Consider the following 23,829-nt stretch of genomic DNA (forward strand, 5'->3'; position numbering starts at 1 on the left):
ATCACTCCCTAGGACACACTTAACCCCTGCAGCGCCCCCTCCTGGTTAACCCCCTCACTGCCAGTCACATTTACACAGTAATCAAGGCATTTTTAATAGCACTAATCGCTGTATAAATGTGAATGGTCCCAAAATAGAGCCAAAAGTGTCTGATGTGTCCGCCATAATGTCGCAGTCCAGCTAAAAATCGCTGATCGCTGCCATTACTAGTAAAAAAAAAATTAATTAATAAATATGCCATAAAACGATCTCCTATTTTGTAGACGCTATAACTTTTGCGCAAACCAATCAATATACGCGATATATATATATATATATATATATATATATATATAGCGATTTTTTTTTACCAAAAATATGTAGAAGAATACATATCGGCCTAAACTGTGAAAAAATTCGCTTTTTAAAAAAAAAAAAATGTGGATATTTATTATGGCAAAAAGTACAAAAAATTTCAAAATTGTCGCTTTTTTTTTATAGCGCAAAAAATAAAAACCACAGAGGTGATCAAATACCACCAAAAGAAGGATCTATTTGTGGGGAAAAAAGGACGTCAATTTTGTTTGGGTCCATTTGCATTTGAAAAACCACTGCACGAATACAGTGTGACAAAAATTGAAAACAACCACCATTTTATAGTCTAGGGCCTCTGCTACCACACATACTCTATATCTTTTTGTTGTTGTTGTGGTGAGGTTCTAGGTAATTTTCTAGCAAAAAATACAGATTTTTACATGTAAAAAACGAAAAAAAAAAAAAAAAATCAGAATAGGCCTAGTCCAAATAAAACAATTATAATGCAATTGGCAGTTAAAGCGATGCAAACAGGGAACGTTTGACCATTCTTCCAGAAGAGCATTTGTGAGGTTAGGAACTGATGTTGGACGAGAAGGCCTCGCTCGCAGTCTCTGCTCTAATTCATCCCAAAGCTGTTCTATCAGGTTGAGGTCAGGACTCTGTGCAGGCCAGTCAGGTTCCTCCACCCCAAACTCGCTCATGCATGTCTTTATGGACCTTGCTTCCAAATCATTTGGTTTAAGGGGCATTATGATGTGGGGTTGTTTTTCAGGTGTTGGGCTTGGCCCCTTAGAACTATTAAAGCGTTAGCATACCAAGACATTTTGAAAAACTTCATATGCCCAACTTTTCGCACCAGTGCACAAAGCAAGGTCCATGTGACATCAGAAGGGGGCAGTGCCACTGGGTGACGTAGCAGGGTGGCCCTGCCCCTTGCCTATATAAGAACTGTTTTTGTTTTTTTTTAAAACTTTGGCGTGGGGTTCCCCTGAAAATCTGGGGGGGGGGGGACACCCTACACCGTTTAAAAAAAAAAAAAATTTCTATTGCCAGGTAATACCGGCATTCTTTGCTTTACATTTATCTGTCAGTGGGGAAGCCCAGATAAATATGGCAAATTCCCCAGACCACCTGTGTGAGCGCAGGACTCCAATGATCCTCCATGCAGATCAGCTGACTGATTTGAACACTAGTTTTTCATGTAACATTTATTTTTATAATACTGATCTATGTGGCAAATATATTAATAACATTTCATGAACTTGATCTCGTTGTTTATTTGGGGGGCTCATCCACATGTTTGTGTTGTGATGCAGTGTGTTAATGAATGCACATCCAGATAAGGAAGACCATTCATTGAACCCAGTTCATAGGCGTGTGCACAGGGTGCTCCAGAAGTGGCTGGCATGCCCTAATCACCCCATGAGGCACCAATTCCCCCTGCTACCTGCCCCCCCCCCCCCCACCTGCAGCGGTTAAAAAAAAAAGGAATTAAATATTGATAGTAATCAAAAATAGAAATAAAAAAAAATGGTAAAAAAAAAATAGCTAAAGGGAAAAGAGGAGAGAGGAGTTTATTACCGCTGATTATGATTAACTAAGGGTTCAGATGACTACTGTAAAAAAAAATCTGAATTCCTTCCCTTTCTGTAATGGTGACAATAACCACCAAAATAAATCTAAAGGGTGACTTCCTTACTCCATCCTAAACTGAAAGAAAAAGTTGGCTAGAAATAGACTTTAATAGCTTGTGCAGAGAAAGAATTTCACATGGCATTCCGGAGACTTGGGCACACAATATATACATGGTATATTATCTGTGTGTCACCTGTCTGTCACCGGATAGTTGGGAAGTGACATTCCGAGATCACCATCCCTGCTCTATTCTCCTCTTGTGACATCACGGCGTCCCGAGTCACAGCTTAAGGCTGAGCCGGTGATAACACAATCACATCTTGTGGCAGAAAGTATAGAGTGACTTCATACGCTGGGCATGTCTCCAGCCTGATCCAGGGGGGTCAGCTAGACTTATTTTATTCAGGATTATTCAGCCTGAAGAACCTTCCAGGAGAGCTTATGATGACATTAAAGGGACTCTTTAAAAAAAAAAAGGAAAACAAAAACCTACTACTACTAAACTTTGCCCACTTTCAGAGCAATGCCACCCAAAAAATAGTAATGATTAGTGAACATACATGTGCTGTAACGATGAAGATGTTCCATAGCTTATCCAAGTCACGTCTTCAGTTCTAAATGAGTCTCAGGAAGATACCCCAACATTTATATCCACACAAATAGCACACACACACCTTAATCCAATCACCATGGAATGTGTAGATGTTGATTGTCCACGAACAGGTTGGACAATCAACATCTACCAGAAGAACCCTTCCTGTTCAGTGTTGATTGATGTTGAAGATGTTTTGTAGCTTTTCCAAGCTGCTTCTTTAGTTCTAAAGAGTGTCAGGAAGACACCCCAACATTAATACCCACACAGTTAGCACCTACACTTTCATCCAATCATCATGGAATGCATTAAGGTACATGTTGGTTGTCCAAGAAGAGGAGGTGTGAAAGTTGTAGAACCACCCTGTAGAGTAGAGAGGTTAAATTGGCATTATACAGTATGTGCACGACAGATTGCGTTGAAGGCCTTCACCCCTGTTCAGGTATGGCTATTCCAATTTGACGTAGATGGGCTCTTTCATGACTCTTGCAATGCAGCCAAATCCACCTGCGTTGCTGCATGCCACCATGTATGCACCACTGTGTGTTGTGTTTTTAAAAAAGTAGTGCAGTTTCCTATGTGCTGAGGTGTGCTGACAGCCCTTTCAAAAATAATATGCTGACTTGATGTGTAACTTAAAGCCAATAAGGCTGCATCCAACACCACAGGTAATTGCTGGCTGTGCGAACAGCCACAAATAGCTGTGGCCATCAGCAAGCTGTCATTAACCACAAGCCAACCAGCGCACAACGATATACATCGGCACAATGGTACAGCTGGGCAAATAGGCGTACAGGTACGTCCCCTTTAAATTGCAGCATTGTGGGTGCTTGCGCACCCGCCGCGTACTCCGTGACCATTCCCGCGGGTCCCGCGGACTCGATGATTATGTCACGGAGCGGCATAACGGGGAGATGCCTATGTAAACAAGGCATTTCCCTGTTCTGCCTAGCAACATGACAGAGATCTACTGCTCCCTGTATATATAAAATATGAAATTAAAACAACACACTTTTTTTCTACTTCGATCAGTTTTCTCCATCGAGAAGCCGATGTGCCCACTACTTAGTTCAATGTTATCCCACTAGAGCAGGGGTCTCCAAACGTTTTAAACAATGGGCTAGTTTATTGTGCTTTGGACTTTAGGAGGGCTGCATTGTGGCCAGCGGGGGCAGAAAATGTCTCGGGCCCAGCATCAGTGAGAATAAATATGGCCTCAGGGCTGAGGAGGAGGAGGAGGAGTCGTGCCCATATTGGTATGAGGAATAGTATCCCATCATTTGTATCAGAGGAAGAACTATTGCCCAATTGTTGGCTGTCAGAGGGAGGAATAGTGCCCCAAGGGCCAGATAAAGACTAGCAAAGACTACATCTGGCCCTCGGGCTGTAGTTTGGAGACCCCTGCACTAGAGCATGCACATGAGAAACCTCCAGAAACCTGCAAGGAGAGCCCCAAGGTTTTGACTGTCTAGGAGCCTCCACAGAGTTTAACCACTTGCTGACCACGCTATAACCGAATGACAGATACAGCACAGGCGGCTAGTTCTGGAAGGCCGTCAAAGGATGGCCACCCGTGATCGCGCCCACAGCTGGACTTGGGTGGCGCACTCTGTGATCACAGTGTCTGAAAGAATCTGCTGATGACAGATTGAGGTAAAGAGCCAATCAGCGGCTCTTTACCACGTGATCAGCTGTGTCCAATCACAGCCGATCATGGATGTAAATTGAATCTGGTTATCTGCACTCCTTTCCTCATGCTGAAAGCGTGAATGGCTTCTCCAAAAGGGACAAGTACACTGATAATCAGTGTCCTGATTATCAGTGCAGTCCAAACAGTGCCCACCAGCGCTGTAAAGGTGTGTCCACCAGTGCTGCCAATAAGTGCCCATCAGTGCTGACAATCAGTGCCTCCTCATCAGTGTCACCAATCGGAGCCGCCTACCAGTGCCCGCCCATCAGTGCCCATGAGTGCCGCCTATCATTGCCTATTAGTGCCACCTATCAGTGCCCACCAGTGCTGCACATCAGTGCTGCCTGTCAGTGCCCATCAAGGCCACCTATCAGTGCAGCCTCACCAGTGTCCATCAGTGCAGACTCAGCGCACATCAGTAAAGGAGAAAAATTACCTGTTTCCAAAATGTTATAACAAACTATGAACAAGTTTTTTTTTTTCCTTCTAAAGTTTCAGACTTTTTCGTTTTTTAGCAAAAAATAGAAGACCCAGTGGTGATTAAATACCACCAAAAGAAAGCTCTATTTGTGTGAAAAAAATCATAAAAATGTTGTTTTAGTACAGTATTGCATGACCGTGCAATTGTCATTCAAAGTGCAACAGCGCTGAAGTAGGCAAGTGGTTAATCTAGTCCTGAGCATTGCAACATTATTTACAAATGCAAGCTTTTTTTTCCATTTTCCATTTTTTGTTGATGTGACAAAATAAAATAAATAATAAAGAAAATGAGCACAAAAAAAAAATATTTGTTAGAAAATATTATAAAATAAATAAAAATCCAGAAAATAATAGTTAAGGGAGAAGGATAAGAAGTTAATTAGGGCTGGTTAGGGTAAACTAAACTAAGGGTTAAAAAGAAATGTTAAAAAAATGTACGTTGTCAGGTTCACATCTGGCGACTTGGGATTGTGGACAGAATCACCATGATTCTGCCAACGATTCCAAACTGCACTGCAATAGTGGCAAAATGCACTCCACAAGTTTGGGTGCCATTTATTTAAGGCAATTCAAAAGCAGTGCAGTTTTGCCGTTATTGACATGCAAAATTATGCAGCAAACCACAAAATGCAAAGCTTGTCGTCCAAAAAAAACTCCTGCTCCTTTTTGGGCGACAAGCTTCATGCAATGAGGATTGCAGCTGGAATATTGTGTGACAATTACACCAGACTGCACCACATTTAAGGCGCTGTTAAAAATGAATGGCACCCAAACATACGTGGTCTGTTTTACCACTATTGCAGTGTACATGCAGATGGAAGCTTATCCCTTGGATTTGCAAATGAATGAAACTAAGTAGATACAAAAGTAACAATGGTACTTTGTATCTCTCTATATTCTGTATGAACAACATTTATAAACAATGTTACTTTGTACCTTTCTAATGTTGTTCATACACACTTCTTTTTTATTATCCAAACATTTGTGATTCAATCAAAACAATCGTATAAATAATCTGATTGAATAGCTATAACTTTCCTGCTGATCGATTTAAACTTGGTTTAGATTGGATTCAATCAAATTATTGTTTTGCATCATTTGGCAGCACCAAGATGATTTGTCATAAATTTGATTGATTGGATTATGGGGTTGCAGGGAAGAACCAGAGATACGATCATTAACTTTTGCTCATATCTTCCAGCTGTTGATCCAACTGCAATTTCCTGTGTGTGGGATATCGATGGATTGTGTTGTTCAACTATAGATTGATAATTCCCATCAGGAGTGATCTTTTAGAAAAAAACTGATAATTTATCCATGCATGTTTCAATACAGTATAGTGGGAAAGGTTACACCTCTGAAAGTGTTTTTATTGCTGTCAATGTATTATTTTTCCAGTGACAACTGCTCCCATCATTTCTTGTACGGGTGAGGGAAAATGTAGTCACAAATACCTTATGTGCAAAAAATTGATTCACCAAAATCTAGCCCCAACCAATAATGAATTCAAATAGCAGCGCTGAATAAACTTGAACTAAATAAACTAGTAATAATATTAAATATAATCACTCCTTCCCACTCCTGTGCATCAAAACAATGTGATCTAAATCCACAAAAATTGTGAGCATAACCAATTAAGTGAATAAAACATCTGTGCACACTAAAAAATGTGTATAAGGAGTTTAAAATAAAACAAGTGTAAAAGAGTCCAAAAATATGTGATAAATCAATGTCCAATAATGTTATTCCGTGACGTGATACAGTGTAGATCTTCACTTAAACAATCTTCCACCGCACCCCTGTGACTGTGAATCCACTCCCCTTAGGTCAATAAACTCACCAGCTCCTCTCGCCTACACTCTCGTGTTAGGCTTTAAAGCTTTATCCCACACAGAAGGGGGAAATTAATGGCCTCCAATGGTTCACCTTTACATATCCAGAGTATTATAGTAAGGTGCTCTCTCCACATGAAAAAAAGAAAGTGATCCAATAGTGCAATAACGTAATGATATTTATTAAAATAACACTCTCCTCCACCATTTAAACTCACATCTTAAAATTCACTTCAAGCAAAGAAGCACAGCACAGCAGACTATCACAGCAATAACTCCAAACAGTAGAACCAGCGTATGGTGGTCACGGCGGACCCAGGTACTGTGCTCTCTGATACCAGTCTCACCCGACCCCTGTTGTTCCTTGGAACCGCTTCCCCACTTCCTCGTATGGCGCTCTCCGTCACAGCGTCCTACATCATACGTATTCGATTGCCGTATAGCCACGCCCCGACATGTTTCGTCACGAGGACTTAATCATGGAATTGGCTATACGGCTCGGCAATCATTCCTTTATATCTTCCGCTCCTATTACGGTCGGAAATGACATTCCTGTGCCTGCGCACTCCCGGTGTCCCCGCTCGCACCATACATCAGTATTACAATGTAATCGAGCGCTTAAGACTCAGTTAACCATAATGTCAATATATATATATACCGGAACATTTATTCAGATAACACTAGTCTGTCATATAATGGAGATTTCTCCCCCACACTCATTAAAAAAGCGGGCATTACTCCCTCATGTAAATTAAAACTAATTTAAAACTGAGAGATGTCACTCTCTTAAACAAGTGGTTGGATATAAATAAATACAAAAAATTGCTGCCATGTCGCAGGATGAATCTGCAACATCAGCCCATTAAGTGATACTACATCGAAGCTGCAAAAAAATATTCTTTTACAATCAAGGAGGGGAACAATAATTCTATAGTCCCTAATAGCAAACATTTATGCTTATGTAAATAGACCATGTATTCTCCTCACTTATCAGAATTCATTATTCAATCAGTGGGAAGGAGTGATTATATTTAATATTATTACTAGTTTATTTAGCTCAAGTTTATTCAGCGTTGCTATTTGAATTCATTATTGGTTGGGGCTAGATTTTGGTGAATCAATTTTTTGCATATATTTTAAGCAGCAGCTCAGTTTCAGGCTTTATTTCCATTAGCGCAGCACTTGGAATATAGGAGGGGGCGGATTTCCTATATACCATAACTCTGACATAATTGATATTAATTTAACGCGTGCAGCCATGGAAGTTTTTAATTTTCTCACCAACAGACAAATTAATCCGGATAACATCTTTTCAGCTAATCATGAAATGACGGATTATGAGGAGGATGTATCTGGCATGTTAAAAAATTTAGAGAACTTTGGAAAAACAGGTTAAAACCTGGTGGGATGTATTTACTTTTAATCATTATCAGAAAGAGAAGCTGATTTTTAGAAGCCTGAGGTGGGATGTTCCCCCCCAGGATGGTTGAGTGGTTGGAATATTTTAACAAAGTAGGGAGGGAGCTACAGGATTTGGTTTTAACTAGAAAACAGAGGAAATTAGGGAGAATAAATGAACAGATTAATATTATCCGTAGCAAATTAGAACCGATGAATGAGTCGAATCAGATTAAAGAATTCAATAACAATATGAAGAGAAAGCTTGAAAAGGTGGATAGAGACACACAAAAGAAAAAGGTTAGAAAGTACAACAGGGATGCGGCTGATTTTAAGAATAATAAAATCTATGCATGGCAGAATCCAGCTGTAAGTACTAAGACTACTAGACCCCTATGCAAAATAAAGAAAATACGAATATAAGTACTGGACCTAAAACTGATCAAGGAAAAAAGGTGAGGATGAAGAGCGGCACAGATAGAAGTGAACAGGGTGCGAGTGGACAAGCATCTAATAGTGTCCCTCCACAACAAAGAGGGAATCAGTATAAAAGACTACCACTATTCACCTAGGCCGCCTCAACTCTTGAGAGGGAATTACCAACAGAATTATAATCAGGGGGAATGGCGTGGACCCCAACCATCTAGAAATGCTGTTGGACATTTCCCACAACAGGATCATGATATATATCAACATTATCCACCTTTTAATTATGGGGATGGTAGGAGTCCCACTCCCATTTACAATAGATATCTCCCCTTGGATGAGGATTATAATGGATCCTATTATCGCCAACAAGGACCCTCACCTTTTTTAGGACAACGAGGGAAGAGAGGGAGGGGAGGAGGGACACCGAGAGGAAAGAGCCATCTGACGAACAACAGGGGAGGGAGGAATGGTCCACAACAACATGTGAACAGGGGAATGGGATTACCCCCATGAGACGAAGGGGATGTCAAGCAGGGTGACGTCGACAATCCAAGAAAAAAAATGAGGGACACATAAATACTGGCATTTACAATCTAAGCCAGGTAGAATTAAATCCGAAAGAGCATAACATACTGAATTTGGGTCTTAAATGTGCACCCAAAAAAATGCTCAATAAATTTATACGGACTCTCAATATTAAAAAATATTTTTTGAGCCATCCAGCAGCCCCTAGGAATAATGTCACGGTATCCTTGGGGAAAGTTGATAGTGGCTTAAAGAATAAATCTGTGTTTAATCCCCAAAATTCCAGCAATCACTATATAGAAGTTTTTAAAAATCTGGTGTTGAAGGATATAGACCAATTACCTGTGAAAGAGAAGGTCAATCCAAAATATATTAATGAGGGAATTCGATCGTTGGAAAAGAGGAACAACATTATTATACGCCCAGCCGACAAAGAAGGGGGGGTTGCTATTATGGATAAGACTTTTTACCATAAACAACTCACTGATATGCTGGGGGATCGCTCTACCTATGAGAGACTCACCACTGATCCTACGGATAAGTATAAGGAACAACTTAGCTTACTGGTTGAGTGGGGATATGTCACTAATGCCCTAAATCTTAGAGAAAAGAGATATCTGGTTCCGATCGCCTGTAGGATTCCAGTAATCTACATGTTGCCTAAAATCCACAGGGATGCTAAATCGCCCCCAGCACGTCCCATCGTAAATGGGATAGGATCGGTCACGGCGAGGCTTGGAGAATATTTAGATACATTTCTCCAGCCGAGTGTGAAGGCCACTAGGGCATATCTTAGAGATACAACTGACCTCCTTCAACGCTGGGTGAGATCCATCTCAACTCCACGGCCGAGACCTATCTGGTCACGGCCGATGTGGCCTCACTTTACACGATTATTCAACACAAGGATGCATCTCGCCATTAAGTAGGAGAGAGGACATTCCCGATGCACAGAAACATTTTTTGGGACAGGCCTTAACCTTCTGCATGTCGCACAATTATTTTTGGTGGAATGGACACTTCTTCTCTCAACAGGTTGGCATGGCTATGGGAGCTAAATATGCTCCCAGCCTCGCCAACCTGTTTATGGCTGAATGGGAGGATAGGTATGTGTTTAGTAGACGATTGTCCCAACTCAGGCTTTACCGAAGGTTCATAGATGACCTCCTATTTATTTGGGAGGGGTCTTTGGATGAATTTTTGGGGTACTTGAACACCAATAGAAATAATATTAGATTGGAGGCTCAAATTAGCGATACAAGTGTTAATTTCTTGGATGTAACAATTGAGAGAAGAGGTAACTCTTTGGGCACATGTGTGTATTTCAAACCAACGGATCGAAACAGCTTCTTGTCCATCAGAAGTGGTCATCACCCTGCTTGGATCAAGAATATTCCAAAGGGACAAATGCTGAGGGTCCGTCGGAACTGCACTGAACAGGAAAAATATTACACACAGGCCAATATATTAAAGGAGAGATTCCTGCAGAAGGGATACTCTGAAAATTCCTTGAATAAAGTTATAGAGCAGGTGGCTAGTATCCCAAGGGAGGAATGTTTAAAGAAAAAAGAAATCATCACCTCCAATGAACAACACCAGTGGGGATTTATTTCAAACTATCATTGTCAGTATAAAGAGATTGAAGATATTTTCAAGAAATATTGGTATATCCTCTGTAGGGATCGACATTTGGGGGAAGTTTTGCCAGACATCCCCAAATGAATTTATAGAAGAGCTCCGAGCTTTGGAGACAGGGTGGTGAGAAAGATCCTTGACCCACCTGGTTGCCCCTCAATAAAAATAGATCTAAACGTTGTTTTCCCGTGCAGGAAGTGTGTGTGCTGTAGAACAGTGAGGACCAGCAATAGAGGTATGAAGAGCAACACTAATTATGAAAATGAGACCTTTGAAATAAGAGAGTTCATCACTTGTAATTCATCGTATGTGGTGTATTTGATGTGGTGCCCCTGCGGTCTATTTTATGTTGGGCGCACTAAGCGACTTCTAAAGGTGCGAATTTCTGAACATATATCCAACATTAGAAATGGATTTAAACATCACAGTGTGTCCCTCCATTTTAAAGAAAAACACGATCAGGACCCTAGTCTTCTTCAGTTTTGTGGGATTGATATTGTATATCCGACCTGGAGGGGCTCAAATCGGGTGAGGGACTTATCCCAATGAGAGACTCGATGGATTTTCCTGTTAAAATGTCTTTTTCCGAGAGGCTTAAACATAGAGTTGGATCTTAACTGCTTTATCAATAATTATTAAACCGAATCCCCAAATTTCCTTTTCTTGCTATTAGGGACTATAGAATTATTGTTCCCCTCCTTGATTGTAAAAGAATTTTTTTTGCAGCTTCGATGTAGTATCACTTAATGGGCTGATGTTGCAGATTCATCCTGCGACATGGCAGCAATTTTTTGTATTTATTTATATCCAACCACTTGTTTAAGAGAGTGACATCTCTCAGTTTTAAATTAGTTTTAATTTACATGAGGAAGTAATGCCCGCTTTTTTAATGAGTGTGGGGGAGAAATCTCCATTATATGACAGACTAGTGTTATCTGAATAAATGTTCCGGTATATATATTGACATTATGGTTAACTGAGTCTTAAGCGCTCTATTACATTGTAATACTGATGTATGGTGCGAACAGGGACACAGGGAGTGCGCAGGCATGTCATTTCTTTTTTTTTTAATTAAAAACATTTATTTATTTATTGAGCATAAAACAAAAATATGCAGACATACGGGTAATTGGTGCAACTGGCACCGCAATATCGAATCAATCAAATTGACATTTTATGTGAGCAGGTCATACACAATAAAGTACTCTTCAAATCAGGGTGAGGAAAGACATGTAGGAGCAAGGGGCTTTTGCAGGAAGAAGAAGATAGTTGCAGGTAGGACTCATACGGTTAACCCTTGGGAATGCAATTAAACCTCCACATCACAAGTGAAAGCATCCTCCACCCATCTGTCCCAAATTTTGTGATATTTTTCAGGGCAGCCCTATGGATGTAGAGCAGTTTTTTATAGGGAAGGGTGATGTTGACAGCCCTGATCCACTGTTGTAGCGTAGGTGGGGGTCCCCTCATCCACGTCCTGGCAATCTGCAGTCTAGCAAGGAATAAAGTTTCTTGCAAGAGGATATTCAGATATTTCAAGCCTTCAGGGAGTGAGAGGAGTCCCAGCACGCATTCCCGGGGGCAAAGGGATAGTGGAGAACCCATACGGTCATGGAGAAACTGGACCACCTGGGTCCAAAACCCCTGTACGGATGGGCAAGCCCAGATTAGATGGTAGAATGATGCATTGGGGTGACTACAACTGGGGCAGTTGGGGTTGTGGCCTGGTCTGTACTTAGAGATGCGGTAGGGCGTCAGGTAGGACCTGTGGAGGATATAGAGGTTGGTAAGGCGATCAGACAATTTGGGGGATACAGTCGGTTTTACAGTTGGCGAGAGCTTCCTTCCAATCTTCATCTGACAGTGCACCCAAGTCTGATTCCCAACGGGACTTCAACTGATGAGCGGTGGACTCTGCTGCGGGTGTCATAAGGTATGTATATATGAGGGATATTAGTTTTTGAGAGTCTTTACCCAGAACAATGTCGTGCAGAGTGCGTGTCTAAGTTGAAAATAGCGGAATAACATGTGATTAGGTAAGGCAAAATTATCCTTGAGGGCCTGAAAGGATTTAACCAACCCACCCGACACCACCTGCGACAAGTATATGATACCCTTATCCACCCACAGTCCATGGTCAGGGACAGAGTTTAGTTCGGGCATGTGTGGGTTGTGCCAGAGGGGTGTGTGAGAGTGAGGGGAGGGTGCCTCTCCTATACGCATAGCAAGCTGCCACACCCTACAATGATGAAATAACATTTGTTTTGTGTCATCGTTTCGAAATGAGTTATGAGGGCCACAAAATAAGATCTGAAAGGGGTGGAACAATGGGTCTGGAGTTTGAGAACAGACTAATGTGGAGTATCTCTCTCTGTCAGAGTGATTAAAGTGGAAGAAATGGGATATTTGAGAAGCTACATAATAAAGGAAAAGATCAGGGAGTGCGGCGCCTCCCAATTCGATCGGGCACTTTAGGACTTGCCATGGCAATTTGTGGCGGGAGGATCCCCAAATGAATGTGTTGATAATGGATTCCATGGATTTAAATATACGTGGGGGGAGGTATAGTGGGGCCTGCCAAAAGATGTATAGGAGTTTAGGGAGAAAGATCATTTTAACTAAATTTATACGACCTATTACACCTAGGGGGAGACGGGACCATGTTTGTGTTTTAGACTTGAGGACATGGAATAAGGGTTCAACATTGAGGGAGATGTAATCCCGAAGGGATCTTGAGACGAGCACACCAAGGTATTTAATACTGTTAGTTCTAACTAATGGGAGTGCGTCTTAATCAGCATTTGGGGCGCCTAGATCTAATAGGAGGATGTGGGACTTGGTCCAGTTAATTTGATGCCTGGAAAATACTCCAAAAGCTGTGATGGTTTGGAGGGCTATTTGAAGGGAAGGACCGGCATCAGCAAGGTAGAGGAGCATGTCATCTGCGTACAGGCTGATGACCTCTGTCAGCTGGCCGCAGCTGAGGCCCCTAATGCCAGGGTGGTTTCTAAGAGCTATGGCCAGGGGCTCTACTGGCAAGGCATATAGTAAGGGCGATATGGGACAGCCCTGGCGCGTACCACGGGAGAGTTGAAATGGGCGGGAGGTTCTACCGTTGACTTGCATGCGAGCTGTAGGGGCTTGGTACAAAAGTTGGAGCCACTTTATAAATTTCGGGCCGAAGCCGAACCTATGTAGGCATTCCCAGAGATAACTCCATTCCACAGAGTCAAATGCCTTAGCGGCGTCTAGGCTGACTACTACTCTGGAGCCAATTTTTGTGTGTTGGGATTGAAGGTTCATATGGAGCTGTCTAAGGTTAAAAGCCGTATTTTTGTTGGGCATAAATCCAGTCTGATCGGGGTGTATTAAGCTAAGGATAACTTTGTTTAAATGGAGGGCAAGGATTTTGGCCAATATTTTAACGTCTAGTTGGAGTAGGGATATAGGTCTGTACGATTCGGGAAAAAGTGGGTCCTTACCTGGCTTGGGTATGAGAACGATGAGGGCCTCGCCCATGGATGTCGGGAGTGTGTTCGAGTCGAATATGTGTGTGTATAGCTTACATAATTTTGGGAGTAGCATTTCACTGAATTGACTGTAGAATTCAAGGGGGAGAACGTCCGAGCCGGGCGTCTTAGAGGCAGAGAGATGTGCCAAAGCTTCTGCTATGCAATCAATGGTGATAGGTGCTTCAAGCTGAGCAACCTGTGAAGGGGTAAGTGTTGGAAAAGCGATGTCTCGTAAGAATGCTAAAAGCTCATCATGGATGTGATGTGTGGTAGAGGAGTACAGGTCCGAGTAAAAGGCCCTGAACTCCTCGGCCACCTGGTCTGGATCTGTCACCATGGCCCCCGACGTTGATTGAAGAGACACCACTAGTGGGGGTTTGTGGTCCAGGTGTATCATAAAGGCTAAGAGCTTGCCAGCTCGTTCGCCAAACTCGTTTATGCGTTGTTTGCTGAAGAAGATGCCTTGTTTGGCCTTCTGGAGGTGTAGTTGGTCTGTAAGCCTAACCTGCATGCGCAAGAGAGAGGCGTTGGTAGCTGTTGGGTCAGTTTGAAAGGCCTGTTCTACGGTGTCCAGACGCTCCTCCGCTTGTCCAAGCAGGAGTCTAGATGTTGCTTTGCGTCTATTGATGCGCGTGGACAGGACCATACAGGCATGCATTTTAAATGCCTCCCAGACGGATCTGAATGAGGCGGAGCCTTCATTTGTGCGAAAAAAATGGTCCAGCTCGAGTTGGACAGAGTCCAAATCCGTTAGGACATTGAGCCAAAATGGGTTTAGTCTCCAGATACGAACTGCAGGTGGGTTTGGCAAGCGCAATTTGATCCAATATGGGGAGTGATCCGATAGTACTCTAGTGTCGAAGCCCACGTCTGTGAGATGGGGAAGAAGTGAGGGAGTAAGAAAGATATAGTCCAACCGGGACATGGCTGTGCGTGAGGGGGTGAAGCAAGAGAAACGTATTTGTTGTGGGTGTTTGTATCTCCATGTATCTATAAGGGCAAACTCCGTTAGAAATTTCCCAAATCTAGTGATACTAGGTACAGCAACCGATGGGGTGGCCAAGCTCAACCGATCTAGGCTTGGGGCAACAACCATGTTAAAATCCCCAGCACAGATAGCCGGAACTGATGGGTATTGTGCCATAAAAGTAACCCCAGTCTGCAGAATAGCAAAGGTGAATGGCGGGGGAACATAAAATGCAAGGAGGAGCATCTCCAGGCCCCCGATGGAAGCATGCAAAAACAGGGACCATCCCTGGGGATCCGACTGCAGTGTGTGGAGTTGAAAGCGTACAGTTTTTGCAATAAGGATTGCTACCCCGCAAGAGTTAGTGGTGTAAGGGGCTTGGTATAGCCATCCCACCCAGGGCTTCTTGAGGCTCATCTGCTTCTGACCTGCTAGATGGGTCTCAACAAGTATGGAAATGTCTGCCCGCTGAAATTTGAGATGGAAGAGGACCGCTAAATGCTTGGCCCTCTCACCCAGGCCTCGGATATTCCAAGTAACTATTTAGTGAGGCCATGATGCATGAGATAGACTCAGTATATGCAGTCGGATACCCAGGGAGTGGCAGGCATCCCCAAACATTACAATCAACCCCTGGTGCATTCTGCTAAGATAAACCTGTCTGCTGGGCATCCGAGGGACAAGATAACCACTTGTGTGATGCTGGACCGGCATTAGGATTGTCTGGTATATGCGAGGCCAGCATGCATTGAGGGATGGCCCAGCAGACTCAGACAGAAATATTGTCTTGTACAAATATGGCATCAACACTACAAATACAGTAGAGTACATAAGGTGTGTCAGCTTGGATTCAAGAACAAAAGTAAAGGAATGAAAAAGGGTGTGCTGAACAAAATAAAACAAACGTACTGCAAAAACGATGGACCGGCGTAGCAGATTCAACACTCCGCCATTCACTAGCAGTGAGAGGACAGAGGCCGGCCAGGGAAACAGTGGCGTGTGGATGAGGGTCACAGGTGACATAAATGCCACTGCTTCAGGGTGACCGTCAGGGTCTGTGGGGCGAACAAACTGGACGGTGCACAGCAATGCAGGGGGGACGTCCAGTCTCTGTGGATGTGGTTGCAGGTGAGCCGCCCGAGGCATTTGGGTTCGGCTTGGTAGTGAGGGGGAAGAAAACAAGGGCCTTGCAGCTCGAGTACAAATAGTACAGTGTCAAAACGGGGCCTCAGCAAGTGGAGCTAAAGTTAACAAGGGAAGCAAGCAAGGAGGTAAATGCAATATATAACTAACTCACACTTCCGGGGCCGATGGGGGAGATGCGAGCTGTGCGATGGTAGTAGTCAGCAAGTCTCAGCTGCATGGGAGCACAGGGTCAATACATGGGGTGTGCGAGCTAAAGGCGAGCCGGACCGGCCACATCAAGCTGCTCCAGCCAGGAGAGTGCAGCCCGAGGATCCTCAAAGAAATGCGCCTTGCCTTCACTCACCACACGGAGACGTGCTGGAAAAAGCATTGTGTACAGCAGATGGCGCACCCGAAGCAGCCGCTTCGCTTCCGTGAACCTCGCTCTTTTCTCTTGCACTTTGGCCAAAAAGTCCGGGAACACCGCCTCCGTCACATTCCCGACTAGGATGTTTCCTCTTTCTCGAGTGAGGCGCAGGACGGTATCTCGGTCACGGTAATTCAAGAGCTTGGCGATGAATGTCCGTGGGGGAGCTCCAGCAGGTGGGGGCTTTGCTGCAAGGTGGTGGGCGCGCTCCACCACAAATGTGGAGGAGAAGGCTTCTCTTCCAAAGGACTTGATAAGCAGGTTTTCCAGGTACGTAGGGGGGTCTGCACCCTTGGATCTCTCGGGTAGTCCTACGAAGCAGAGGTTACACCTGCGGAGGCGATTCTCCATATCGTCCTGCTTGGAGAGGACAGTGTTCAACTGATGCTGTAGTTGCTCGGTGGTAATCTGGAGCGGGTGCATGTCGTCTTCCACTTGGCCGATGCGGCGTTCCGTCTCGGACACCCGGTCCCGCAATTTGTGGATATCTTGCCGGATTAAGGAGATGTCTACCTTCACCTCCTCAATCCTGGAGGTGAGGGTGGATTGACATAAGGCGATGGCCTCGAGAACTTTGGCTGTGTCCCTGGACGATTGGTCTTCCTCTTCAGGGGAGGCATCGCGCCATCTTCCTCACCTGGGTCCCGCTCCTCGTGGCGGTATTTGTCTAGTTTGGCTATGGTGCCGGATCTTTTAGGAGGCGACATGGTTGCCCAGGGTCCGGATGGCAATCTGGTGCTTTGGGGTGTTGGTTTGCGGTGAATATAGCCCTCAGGATTAGATAACAGGATAGGCCTCGAGCGGAGCTCTCACACTGCACATCCTATTCCATGCAGCTCCAGACCACGCCCCCCCTGCATGAGGAATGTAATTTCTGCCCGTAATAGGAGCGGAAGATATAAAGGAATGATTGCCGAGCCGTATAGCCAATCCCATGATTAAGTCCTCGTGACGAAACATGTCGGGGCGTGGCTATACGGCAATCGAATACATCTGACGTAGGACGCTGTGACGGAGAGCGCCATACGAGGAAGTGGGGAAGTGGTTCCAAGGAACACCAGGGGTCGGGTGAGACTGGTATCAGAGAGCGCAGTACCTGGGTCCGCCGTGACCACCATACGCTGGTTCTACTGTTTGGAGTTATTGCTGTGATAGTCTGCTGTGCTGTGCTTCTTTGCTTGAAGTGAATTTTAAGATGTGAGTTTAATGGTGGAGGAGAGTGTTATTTTAATATATATCATTACGTTATTTCACTATTGGATCACTTTCTTTTTTTCATGTGGAGAGAGCACCTTACTATAATACTCTGGATATGTAAAGGTGAACCATTGGAGGCCATTAATTTCCCCCTTCTGTGTGGGATAAAGCTTTAAAGCCTAACACGAGAGTGTGGGTGAAAGGAGCTGGTGAGTTTATTGACCTAAGGGGAGTGGATTCACAGTCACAGGGGTGCGGTGGAAGATTGTTTAAGTGAAGATCTACACTGTATCATGTCACGGATTAACATTATTGGACATTGATTTATCACATATTTTTGGACTCTTTTACACTTGTTTATTTTAAACTCCTTATACACATTTTTTAGCGTGCACATATGTTTTATTCACTTAATTGGTTATGCTCACAATTTTTGTGGATTTAGATCACATTGTTTTGATGCACAGGAGTGGGAAGGAGTGATTATATTTATTATTATTACTAGTTTATTTAGTTTAAGTTTATTCAGCGCTGCTATTTGAATTCATTATTGGTTGGGGCTAGATTTTGGTGAATCAAATTTTTGCACGTATGGTTTATATATTTTAAGCAGCAGCTCAGTTTCAGGCTTTATTTCCATTAGCGTAGTGCTTGGAATATAGGAGGGGGCGGATTTCCTATATACCATAACTCAGTCACAAATACCTGTAGGAATAAAACTCTTTCCCTGCCCAAAAACTACTAGAGAAAAATAAATTTGGCTGGTGGTGAGAAACTTGTACTGAGAGACTAATGCTGCGTACACACGACCGGACTTTCCAGCAGAAAAGGCTTGACGGAATCATTCCATCAGATATTCCGATCGTGTGTGGGCTTCATCGGACTTTAGTTTTCGAAAATTCTGACGGACCTAGAAATAGAACATGTTTTAAATCTTTCCGACGGAATCAATTGCTATTGAGAAAACCATTCGTCTGTATGCTAGCCCGATGGACCAAAAACGACGCAAGGGCAGCTATTGGCTACTGGCTATTGAACTTCCTTTTTCTAGTCCCGTCGTACGTCATCACGTTCTAAACAATTGGACTTTGTTGTGATCGTGTGTAGGCAAGTCCGTTTCAGCCGAACTCTGTCGGAACTCCGTCGGAACTCCGTCGGAAAAACCGTCAGAGTTTAATCTGACGGAAAAAACGGGTGTGTGTACGTGGCATAAGTGGGCTGCCATCACTGACCACTCCTTATGGAAATTCTAGCTGTCTGGCTGTTATGTTGTTATTCTCTCAATTTCTGCCTGGTAATAAGTCGCCAGGACAGGAAATGAGGGGAAATCTACGTTGAGAAGATAGTTATAAAAACCTTCCCACTACATCTACAGTTAGAAAAAAGTTTTGGTTTGAGTCGAGAGTGAGAGCAGAAAAAAACCACAGAGACCAAAGACCAAAAGTCTTCCATTGCATCTGCCTATATTTTTAGTTTTTGTGTGTCCTTTTGTAACCTTTTGTCTGGTTAAAGATCTAAATTTTAACCCAAGCATATTTAAATTCACCTACTGTTGGTTGACTCATTACCTCTACTAGAAGTCTGTTCTAAGCATTAACTTCTCATTTGGTAAATTAATACTTTCTAAAGTTAGTTAGGTCATTATTTAAAATAAGATCTGAGGATAACCCAACTCTATCAGCCATGCCCAGTTTTACCCCCCCCAAAAAGCCTACATTTTAAGCCACTCCCCACAAAATCACACGCCCATTTTTAAAACACCCTCAAACAATTGCTCACAGACTTCTGGAAGATATTTAAGCTATAAAGGAAAAATAAACAGAACAGATATCAGAAAAGAGGTAACAAGATATGTATATACAATTGGGAGGTATGAAGAAGAAAAATGTCGCCCACCAAACCCTTGTAGGCATAGCCAATAAAGTAACAAAATAAAGTGCCCAGTGCAAAAACAACAAATGGCACTCCCTCCAATAGAGATAATATATGAAAAAAAAAACTGTGAAAAAATATATGAAAAGATAGCCAATAAAGTGGGTGTTGCTTTACTGTGTATGGCTTGTTTAATGGGAATACACAAGGCATAACTAAGATCCCACCTCTGGGTTCAGAAGCTACTTCTGCGCCATGTGGCAGGTCGCCTCAGCAAAGGCCAAGCCCCACCCTCTCCACCGTATTACTAGCGCCCCAAGATGAGGCGTGGCGTTGGTGGTATGTGGAATATTTGACTCTAAGGTTAAAGTGATCTCCCCTGTAAAGCTGAAAAAAAATAATGCAAATAATCTTTCCTTATTTGATTGAACTGTATATACTACTGGTGAGGACACAACTGGGTATGTCTGTTTCCTGCAGACAGACCTTTCAAAATGAAAACTGTCCCCAGGAAATGAGAGTAAATGGTAACCTTACTATGGACTAGTTTTATCTCATCAATATCTTTTTTTGTAAGCGAGTTCTCCAGAACTGAACACAGATTTACTGTATATAGAGGAGTCAGGACTGTCTTTTTCCTGCTGGTGACCCCTCTAGTGATAAGATCTATATAGAGGAATCGGGGCCTGCTTTCTCCTGATTCTGGCAGATGATGGCTGTTATAAACAATATGAACGTGACCATATATGGTCAGCGACATCATTGGTATTCCTTGATGTCATTGACCAAATATGGTCAATGACCACAAGGTTTTGGGAGGGACCTCACACTTTTTTTTTGCACTGGATTCCCCCTTAAAATCCATACCAGACATGAATTGCCTGGTATAGAATTTGGGGGTCCCCCTGCTGTTTTAGGGGGATTTTTTGCATAGCATCCCCTTAGCTTTCATATCTGACCTGAAGTCACTTTTAAATTCATATCAGACCTGAAGGGTTTAGTATCAATTGGAGGAAACCCCCACGCCATTTTTTTAAAATTAAACTATCCCCACCACTTTGATCAGATGGCTGTTGATTCCCGGCCAAGTATGTGAATGGGGCCGATGATAACACTGATTGTTAAAGACTCAGTGGACCGATGGATCAGTAGGCCGGTTTCAGTGACAGCGCAGGTAGAGCAAGCAGGGACTCACAAACCAATAAGCTAATCTCCCACTGTGCAGCTGTTTAGAAAAATAAAATTCTCAGTGCCCCCTGTGTTCAGTGGGGGCCGGGGAAAAGATTTCATCACTTTCGACTTTGGGCGGATTCATTTGCAGCAGCGCACTACACAGCTGAAGGCTGGCCTGTGCTATATCAGCACACTGGAGCCTGTCGGGAGTGCTGCTGCGGATTAATCCATCTAAAGCCGAAAGTGATGAAATACAGTGGGGACGGAAAGTATTCAGACCCCCTTAAATTTTTAACTCTTTGTTACATTGCAGCCATTTGCTAAAATCATTTAAGTTCATATTTTTTCCTCATTAATGTACACAGAGCACCCCATATTGACAGAAAAACACAGAATTGTTGACATTTTTGCAGATTTATTAAAAAAGAAAAACTGAAATATCACATGGTCCTAAGTATTCAGACCCTTTGCTGTGACACTCATATCTTTAACTCAGATGCTGTCCATTACTTCTGATCATCCTTGAGATGGTTCTACACCTTCATTTGAGTCCAGCTGTGTTTGATTATACTGATTAGACTTGATTAGAAAAGCCACACACCTGTCTATATAAGATCTTACAGCTCACAGTGCATGTCAGAGCAAATGAGAATCATGAGGTCAAAGGAACTGCCTGAAGAGCTCAGAGACAGAATTGTGGCAAGGCACGGATCTGGCCAAGGTTCCAAAAAAATTTCTGCTGCACTTCCTAAGAAGCATCTGCTGCACCTGCTGCACTTCCTCCATAATCCTTAAATGGAAGACGTTTGGGATGACCAGAGCCCTTCCTAGAGCTGGCCGTCCGGCCAAACTGAGCTATCGGGGGAGAAGAGCCTTGGTCAGAGAGGTAAAGAAGAACCCAAAGATCACTGTGGCTGAGCTCCAGAGATGCAGTCGAGAGATGGGAAAAAGTTGTAGAAAGTCAACCATCACTGCAGCCCTCCACCACTCGGGGCTTTATGGCATAGTGGCCCGACGGAAGCCTCTCCTCAGTGCAAGACAAATGAAAGCCCGCATGGAGTTTGCTAAAAAACACCCGAAGGACTCCAAGATGGTGAGAAATGAGATTCTCTGGTCTGATGAGACCATGATAGAATTTTTGGCCCTAATTCTAAGTGGTAGGTGTGGAGAAAACCAGGCACTGCTCATCACCTGTCCAATACAGTCCCAACTGTGAAGCATGGTGGTGGCAGCATCATGCTGTGAGGGTGTTTTTCAGTTGCAGGGACAGGACGACTGGTTGCAATCGGACCTCAGACTGGCCGAAGGTTTACTTTCCAACAAGACAATGACCCTAAGCACACAGCTAAAATAACGAAGGAGTGGCTTCACAACAACTCCGTGACTGTTCTTGAATGGCCCAGCCAAAGCCCTGACTTAAACCCAATTGAGCATCTCTGGAGAGACCTAAAAAATGGCTGCCCACCAATGTTTACCATCCAACCTGACAGAACTGGAGAGGATCTGCAAGGAGGAATGGCAGAGGATCCCCAAATCCAGGTGTGAAAAACTTGTTGCATCTTTCCCAAAAAGACTCATGGCTGTATTAGATCAAAAGGGTGCTTCTACTAAATACTGAGCAAAGGGTCTGAATACTTAGGACCATGTGATATTTCAGTTTTTCTTTTTTAATAAATCTGCAAAAATGTCAACAATTCAGTGTTTTTCTGTCAATATGGGGTGCTGTGTGTACATTAATGAGGAAAACAAATGAACTTAAATTATTTTAGCAAATGGCTGCAATATAACAAAGAGCGAAAAATTTAAGGGGGTCTGAATACTTTCCGTCCCCACTGTAGTTTGCTTTCTGTCCCCTGGCCCCCATTAAACACAGGGGAGACCCTGAGAAGTTTTTTTCCTAAACAGCTACACAGCGGGAGTCGGGAGATTAGCTGATTGGTGGACAGGATTTGGGAGTCCTCACCTCCCCCCCCCCCCCCCAGTTTCCTCCAGCCCTAGTTACCCAGCTCTGTGGTGCCCAGGAGGAAGGGAGAGGACCAGATGTGCCAGCAGTGCACAGCTGGTCCCAGGCTCCCAGCTCTAGAGGAACCACCTGCAGGTCAGGTACTGGGGGGACTAACATTCATGGGCACTGTTGAGGCTGCTCTGATAGGCACTGATCAGGCTGCATTAATGGGCACTGGTGGGGCTGCATTAATGGGCACTGGTGGGGCTGCATTAATGGACACTGGTGTGGCTGCATTATTGGGCGATGGTGTGGTTGCGCTGATAGGCACTGATGGGCATTGGTGAGGCTGCATTAATGGCCACTGGTGTGGCTGCGCTGATGGGCACTGTTCAGTCTGCATTAATGGGCACTGGTGTGGCTGCGCTGATGGGCACTGGTGTGGCTGCATTAATGGGCACTGGTGTATCTGCATTAATGGACACTGGTGTGGCTGCGCTGTTGGGCACTGGTGTAGCTGCATTAATGGGCAGTGATGTGGCTGCGCTGATGGGCACTGGTGTGACTGCATTATTGAGCACTGGTATGGCTGCATTATTGGGCACTGGTATGGCTGCATTAATGGGCACTGGTGAGGCTGCATTAATGGGCACTGGTGTGGCTGTGCTGATGGGTACTGATCAGGCTACATTAATGGGCACTGGTGTGGCTGCATTAATGGGCAGTGATGTGGCTGCACTGATGGGCACTGGTGTGGCTGCGCTGATGGGCACTGGTGTGGCTGTACTGGTGGGCACTGGTGTGGCTGCGCTGATGGGCACTGATCAGGCTGCATTAATGGGCAGTGATGTGGCTGCGATGATGGGCACTGGTGTGGCTATGCCCTGTCCTATGCCCAATAGTGGAATGGTTTTACTTATGTTTTTTGCGCAATTGCGTATAGTTTATATACTGTTTTTGTGCGTGTTTGCAAAATTAAAGTGGATGAAGTCCAGGGCCAAATTTTTGTCCCAGTCCAGCCCTGCCTACTAATAACTAAAGATCTACAATATATAGGGGAATCAGAACCACCTTCCCCCAGTTGGTGATCTCTGTAGT

This window comes from Aquarana catesbeiana, linkage group LG08, assembly GCF_042186555.1.
Source record: "Aquarana catesbeiana isolate 2022-GZ linkage group LG08, ASM4218655v1, whole genome shotgun sequence".
Classification (NCBI taxonomy): Eukaryota; Metazoa; Chordata; class Amphibia; order Anura; family Ranidae; genus Aquarana; species Aquarana catesbeiana.